Here is an 8,241-nt window from a genome sequence, read left to right as displayed (position 1 = left end):
TCATTAGATGAAATGGCACAAAACGTTGTACAAACATGCCAGGGAAAACATTTCATTGCATTCTCGCTGTACTTTGTACTTTTAAATGCACATGACAATAAACTTGAACTTGAACATTGATGGTTCCCAGAGGATGAATCCTAATGACTTCGGCAGTGTTGTAGTACTCGAGATTGGTCTTGGTCTCCAGACCACTTTTTGAAGGTCTCGTCTCGGAATTGACCACATTTTTACTCGGTCTTGTGTCGGTCTTGGATAAAGAGGACTCAAGATTTTATTTCAAGACCGGTCAAGACCACAACTTCAGGGATATCACTAAATTGCCTGTGTATCGTCTGATTTATGTGTTGACATCATTAATGTGATCAGATGTAAAACTTCCTGTTCCAAATGCAACCAATAACTCATTTGTAGTTTGAAATGTGTTACTGTTACTCGTTCCCCGCCCCCCTCAACACGCACTCCCAAAGTGAATGTAGGCGACAGGAGAAAAAGCTTTTGCTGTCTGGGAGATGTCAGCCAAGTCGTCGGTAAAAACATTTTGATACACTGCAACAACTATTATTTCTAGTCATAGTTCTATTACCTTTCTTGTAACTATCAGTGCCACGGCACCACAGGCCAATTATTATATAATAATATGCTATAATTATTATGAATCATATTTCTGTATATCTGTATACCTGTATCTGTGTCTCTGTATTTCTGTATATCTGTATCAGTGTCTCTATGTCCCAACTGGCAAGGGCAGATGGGCGCCCACCAAGAGCCAGGGTCTGACCAAGTTTCTGGCTGTAAAAAGGACGTTTTTCCTCGCCATCTTTGCACCAAATGCTTGCTCGTGGCAAATTGTTGGGTCTTTGTAAATTATATTGTGGTCTAGACCTACTCTGTAAAGTGTCCTGAGATAACTCCTGTTGTGATTTGACACTATAAATAAAATAAAATAGAATTTAATTGTATTTATTACAGTTTTTTATTTTATTTTTAAAGAGTTTATTTGCAAAACAACATCTAAAAGAAAACACACAGCAGTGTATAAATTCTGCAATATTCATTAAAGCAGCCATATTATGCTCATTTTCAGGTTCATAATTGTATTTTAAGGTTGTACCAGAATAAGTTTACATGGTTTAATTTTCAAAAAACACCATATTTGTGTTGTACTGCAGTGCTCTCTCTCTCACTGCTGCAGATCCTCTTTTCAGCTGGTCTCTGTTTTAGCTACAGAGTGAGACCTCTTTTCTTCTTCTTCTTCTTCTGTACTATCTTTGATTGCACTGCACATGCCCAGTAGCTCAGATGTAGATCATGTCAGCTAGCTAGCTCCATAGACAGTAAAAGAAAGGCTGTTTCTACAACTTCGGTCAGTTACAAGGCAGGATTAGCTGGGAGACTTCTAAATGAGGGCGCACATGTAAGTAGTTCTTTTGTAGATTATGGTGAACTTGTGTGTGTTGTAGCTGTGCTTTGCTATTGAGAACGAGGTAGCATGCTAGCGTTAGCATGCTAACGCTACGAGCTAATGGTTGCGGTTAGCCTGCTCGTTTCGGCTTGTGACGTCACAAGCCGTGCCGATTTTGAACAGCTCACCCGGAGACTGAAGACAGGACACATTCAGAAACCGTATCTCACTCTAAACAGCATGGATGGATTTTTTTCAAAGTTTGTATGTGTGTGGAAGCACCAGAGACACAAAATAACACCCCAAAAGTGATTTTTTCATAATATGGGCACTTTAACCAACACAGCACTTAGTAAGGAAGCATAAAGAAAGGTAAGCTAAGTGTGACGCTACCAAAGCTAGCTAGCTAACATTATCAATCTGTCTCAAAAACTCTTCAGAAATCTCTTCACCCCTCACCAAAAGTGATTTTGTGAATATTAGCTATACATATTAGCTCTTCTGCATATGTTCAGCTACAAAAACTATTCAAATATCAAAATGTTAAGCTCCTTAAGGACATGATGGCTACTATTCAACTTTTTTCTGCCATTTATATATTTTTTCTTTTTGAAGTCAATGCAGCAATCTTTAAATCCTCTTCAGGCTTCTTCCTCTTTGAAATGCTATTCCTCCTACATACATTCACCTACAGATGTCATTCAAACTTTAAACTATTCACAAAACCTTGTGTTATCACTGTTTAAATTAAGTGTTTCATTCAGGCTTTTTCTGTGCTTATAATGGAGTGTGTATTGCGTGACGTAGGGCTCCTGCACACTGCCTGCGTGGCGTGAGCATGGCGTGAGCGTGGCATTTCTGTTGCGATTTCAATTGCGTGGCGGATGCGTGGCGTTTTCTGTCTTTGCACACCAGAAACGTATCTGACTAGGCGCTGCTGCTGCTAGCCTTGTCTGTACACATGTATGTTTCCCATTGATAATGATTTGGATCACCCATGTTCGACATATGGGTAGAGAGTTCTGGAAATTTACTGCACTCAAGCAGTAGTATAGGCTACTTCATGTTAAACATAAATATATACTGATTTGATTACAGCGAAGACAACGTCGGCAGTATTGACGACAAAATAGGCTACATAATATGTCGTTCTGTATTGACAGGTGCAATATTTGAAAATCGATAATTAGGCTATTTTTTTTTTAATTACATTTATGTCTGAATTTATGTCAAAACCTAGAGACTTTCAAACATCAATATGTCATTTATTATTATTATTATTATTATTATTATTATTATATCTAGCATGCACTGAGACGTGCGTGTCACGCAGGCAGTGTGCAACCTCTAACCTGTTAACATGAGAGCCGAAATAAAAACGGACACGCTAAGCAGCTGACACGCTCACGCTAAGCAGGCAGTGTGGAAGAGCCCTTCGACTTTTTGTGTGGAGTTTGGATGGTCTTTCAGACTTTCTTTGACATACTATACTATGACTTTTTTTCGACATACTTTATTATGATTTTTTATGACTTTTTTAGAAATACTGTACTATGACTCTTTTCGATATACTATGACTTTTTATGATATACTATACTGACCTTTTTTTACTTTATTCAACATACTGTACTATGACTTTTTATCACTTTTTTGACATACTATACTATGACTTTTTTCGATACATGCAATACTAGGACTTTTTTTGACATACTATACTTTACTATTACTTTTTATTACTATTTTTTCGACATACTATACTATGACTTTTTTTGCAATATACTAAACCTTTACTTTTTTTTTTACTTTTTCAACATACTACACTATGACTTCTTTCGATATACTATGACTTTTTTTAATCTCTTTTTTCGACATACTATACTATGACTTTTTTATCACTTTTTTCGACATACTATACTATGACTTTTTTATCACTTTTTTTGACATACAATACTATGACTATATGTTTTCAATGAACATTATTTGGTGGCACGGTGGCACTGCTCCAACTAGCACCAGCAAGTAGGCAGACCATTGGTTCGATCTTAGCTGGGCCTTTTTGTGTGGAGTTTGCATGTTCTACCAGACTTTCATTGACATACTATACTATGACTTTTTTATGACTTTTTTGACAGACTATAATATTACTTTTTAATGTGGAGTTTGCATGTTCTTGACTTTTTCATGACTTTTTTTGACATACTATCTAGTTTGACTTTTTTTGTCGTACTATACTACGACTTTTTATGACTTTTTTCAACAAAGGCTACTATATTATGACTTTTTATAAACTTTTTTCATCATATTAAACTATGACTTTTCATGACTTTTTTCAACATAATATACTATGACTTTTTTCGACATGCTATACTATGACATTTTTATCAGTTTTTACCATGACTTTTTATTACTTTTTTGACATACTATACTTTGACTTTTTTGACATACCATACAATGACTTTTTAACAGTTTTTTCGTGTTGGCTTAGTGGTTAGTACTGCTCCCCATAGCACCAGCAAGTAGGTAGTGCATACTCTGACACCTGGTTTGATTCCTAGTCCAGGCTGGGCCTTTTTGTGTGGAGTTTGCATGTTGTTGACTTTTTTTGACATACTATACTATGACTTTTTTATGACGTTTTTCGACATATTAAACCATGACTTCTTTTGAAATGCTATACTATGACTTTTTTGTGACTTTTTATGAACTTACTATACTATGACTTTTTATTGACATACTATACTATTACTTTTTTCATCATACTATACTATGACTTTTTTTGACTTACTATACTATGCCTTTTTTCAGCATACTAAACTATGACTTTTTTCGGCAAATTATACTATGGCTTTTTTGTGACTTTTTTTCGGCATATAAAACTATGACTTTTTTGACATACTATATGCTATGAGTTTTTTGCGACATACTAAACTATAACTTTTTTCAGCATACTATACTATGACTTTTTTCGACATACTTTATTATGATTTTTTATGACTTTTTTAGAAATACTGTACTATGACTCTTTTCGATATACTATGACTTTTTATGATATACTATACTGACCTTTTTTTACTTTATTCAACATACTGTACTATGACTTTTTATCACTTTTTTGACATACTATACTATGACTTTTTTCGATACATGCAATACTAGGACTTTTTTTGACATACTATACTTTACTATTACTTTTTATTACTATTTTTTCGACATACTATACTATGACTTTTTTTGCAATATACTAAACCTTTACTTTTTTTTTTACTTTTTCAACATACTACACTATGACTTCTTTCGATATACTATGACTTTTTTTAATCTCTTTTTTCGACATACTATACTATGACTTTTTTATCACTTTTTTCGACATACTATACTATGACTTTTTTATCACTTTTTTTGACATACAATACTATGACTATATGTTTTCAATGAACATTATTTGGTGGCACGGTGGCACTGCTCCAACTAGCACCAGCAAGTAGGCAGACCATTGGTTCGATCTTAGCTGGGCCTTTTTGTGTGGAGTTTGCATGTTCTACCAGACTTTCATTGACATACTATACTATGACTTTTTTATGACTTTTTTGACAGACTATAATATTACTTTTTAATGTGGAGTTTGCATGTTCTTGACTTTTTCATGACTTTTTTTGACATACTATCTAGTTTGACTTTTTTTGTCGTACTATACTACGACTTTTTATGACTTTTTTCAACAAAGGCTACTATATTATGACTTTTTATAAACTTTTTTCATCATATTAAACTATGACTTTTCATGACTTTTTTCAACATAATATACTATGACTTTTTTTCGACATGCTATACTATGACATTTTTATCAGTTTTTACCATGACTTTTTATTACTTTTTTGACATACTATACTTTGACTTTTTTGACATACCATACAATGACTTTTTAACAGTTTTTTCGTGTTGGCTTAGTGGTTAGTACTGCTCCCCATAGCACCAGCAAGTAGGTAGTGCATACTCTGACACCTGGTTTGATTCCTAGTCCAGGCTGGGCCTTTTTGTGTGGAGTTTGCATGTTGTTGACTTTTTTTGACATACTATACTATGACTTTTTTATGACGTTTTTCGACATATTAAACCATGACTTCTTTTGAAATGCTATACTATGACTTTTTTGTGACTTTTTATGAACTTACTATACTATGACTTTTATTGACATACTATACTATTACTTTTTCATCATACTATACTATGACTTTTTTTGACTTACTATACTATGCCTTTTTTCAGCATACTAAACTATGACTTTTTTCGGCAAATTATACTATGGCTTTTTTGTGACTTTTTTTCGGCATATAAAACTATGACTTTTTTGACATACTATATGCTATGAGTTTTTTGCGACATACTAAACTATAACTTTTTTCAGCATACTATACTATGACTTTTTTCGACATACTTTATTATGATTTTTTATGACTTTTTTAGAAATACTGTACTATGACTCTTTTCGATATACTATGACTTTTTATGATATACTATACTGACCTTTTTTTACTTTATTCAACATACTGTACTATGACTTTTTATCACTTTTTTGACATACTATACTATGACTTTTTTCGATACATGCAATACTAGGACTTTTTTTGACATACTATACTTTACTATTACTTTTTATTACTATTTTTTCGACATACTATACTATGACTTTTTTTGCAATATACTAAACCTTTACTTTTTTTTTTACTTTTTCAACATACTACACTATGACTTCTTTCGATATACTATGACTTTTTTTAATCTCTTTTTTCGACATACTATACTATGACTTTTTTATCACTTTTTTCGACATACTATACTATGACTTTTTTATCACTTTTTTTGACATACAATACTATGACTATATGTTTTCAATGAACATTATTTGGTGGCACGGTGGCACTGCTCCAACTAGCACCAGCAAGTAGGCAGACCATTGGTTCGATCTTAGCTGGGCCTTTTTGTGTGGAGTTTGCATGTTCTACCAGACTTTCATTGACATACTATACTATGACTTTTTTATGACTTTTTTGACAGACTATAATATTACTTTTTAATGTGGAGTTTGCATGTTCTTGACTTTTTCATGACTTTTTTTGACATACTATCTAGTTTGACTTTTTTTGTCGTACTATACTACGACTTTTTATGACTTTTTTCAACAAAGGCTACTATATTATGACTTTTTATAAACTTTTTTCATCATATTAAACTATGACTTTTCATGACTTTTTTCAACATAATATACTATGACTTTTTTCGACATGCTATACTATGACATTTTTATCAGTTTTTACCATGACTTTTTATTACTTTTTTGACATACTATACTTTGACTTTTTTGACATACCATACAATGACTTTTTAACAGTTTTTTCGTGTTGGCTTAGTGGTTAGTACTGCTCCCCATAGCACCAGCAAGTAGGTAGTGCATACTCTGACACCTGGTTTGATTCCTAGTCCAGGCTGGGCCTTTTTGTGTGGAGTTTGCATGTTGTTGACTTTTTTTGACATACTATACTATGACTTTTTTATGACGTTTTTCGACATATTAAACCATGACTTCTTTTGAAATGCTATACTATGACTTTTTTGTGACTTTTTATGAACTTACTATACTATGACTTTTTATTGACATACTATACTATTACTTTTTTCATCATACTATACTATGACTTTTTTTGACTTACTATACTATGCCTTTTTTCAGCATACTAAACTATGACTTTTTTCGGCAAATTATACTATGGCTTTTTTGTGACTTTTTTTCGGCATATAAAACTATGACTTTTTTGACATACTATATGCTATGAGTTTTTTGCGACATACTAAACTATAACTTTTTTCAGCATACTATACTATGACTTTTTTCGACTTACTAAACTATGACTTTTTCAACGTACTATACTATGACTTTTTTATGACTTTTCACAACAAACTATAGTATAGTCTATATCCTTGACATTCCACTTCCGGGATTGCTCCTGTGCCGCAGGAAATTCCGCTGGATGCAAGTATTTTCTGTTTTTCTCAGCTTTCTTTGTGTTGGAATTTTAAACTATAGACTAAGGACTATGGTTAACTGCTCCTCAGATCTCTGCATGGTAAACTGAGTCAGCAAGCTAGACTATCTGTCCAATCTGAGTTATCTCTCGCACAACTATTTTACAGCGGCTCTGTGTGGAGCTTAGCGCCGCCCATGATTATTGTGATTGGTTTAAAAAAATGCCAATAAACCAGAGCACATACTTCAACATACTATACTATGACTTTTTCATGACTTTTTCGGACTTAGTATACTATGACTTTTTTCGACATGCTATACTATGACTTTTTTGACATACAATAATATGACTTTTTTGACTTACTACACAATGACTGTTCATCATACTATACATATTATAAAATGACTTTTTTCGACATACTATGCTATGACTTTTTTGTGACTTTTTATCGACTTACTACACTATGACTTTGTTCATTATACTATACTATGACTTTTTCATTACTTTTTTCGACATACTATACAATTACTTTTTTCAACATACTATACTATGACTTCTTTGTGACTTTTTTCGACATGCTATGCTATGACTTTTTTGTGACTTTTATCGACTTACTACACTATGACGTTGTTTGTCATACTATACTATGACTTTTTCATTACTTTTTTCGACATACTATAATATGACTTTTTTCGAATTACTATAGTATGACTTTTTTCGACGTACTGTACTATAAGGTTTTTCAGCATACTATACTATGACTTTTTTATGACTTTTTGGGACATACTATACTATGATTTTTTTGTTTACTTT

Source organism: Sander lucioperca, chromosome 1, assembly GCF_008315115.2.
Source record: "Sander lucioperca isolate FBNREF2018 chromosome 1, SLUC_FBN_1.2, whole genome shotgun sequence".
Classification (NCBI taxonomy): domain Eukaryota; kingdom Metazoa; phylum Chordata; class Actinopteri; order Perciformes; family Percidae; genus Sander; species Sander lucioperca.
The sequence above is the reverse complement of the archived record's forward strand: the minus strand, read 5'-3'. Positions refer to the sequence as shown.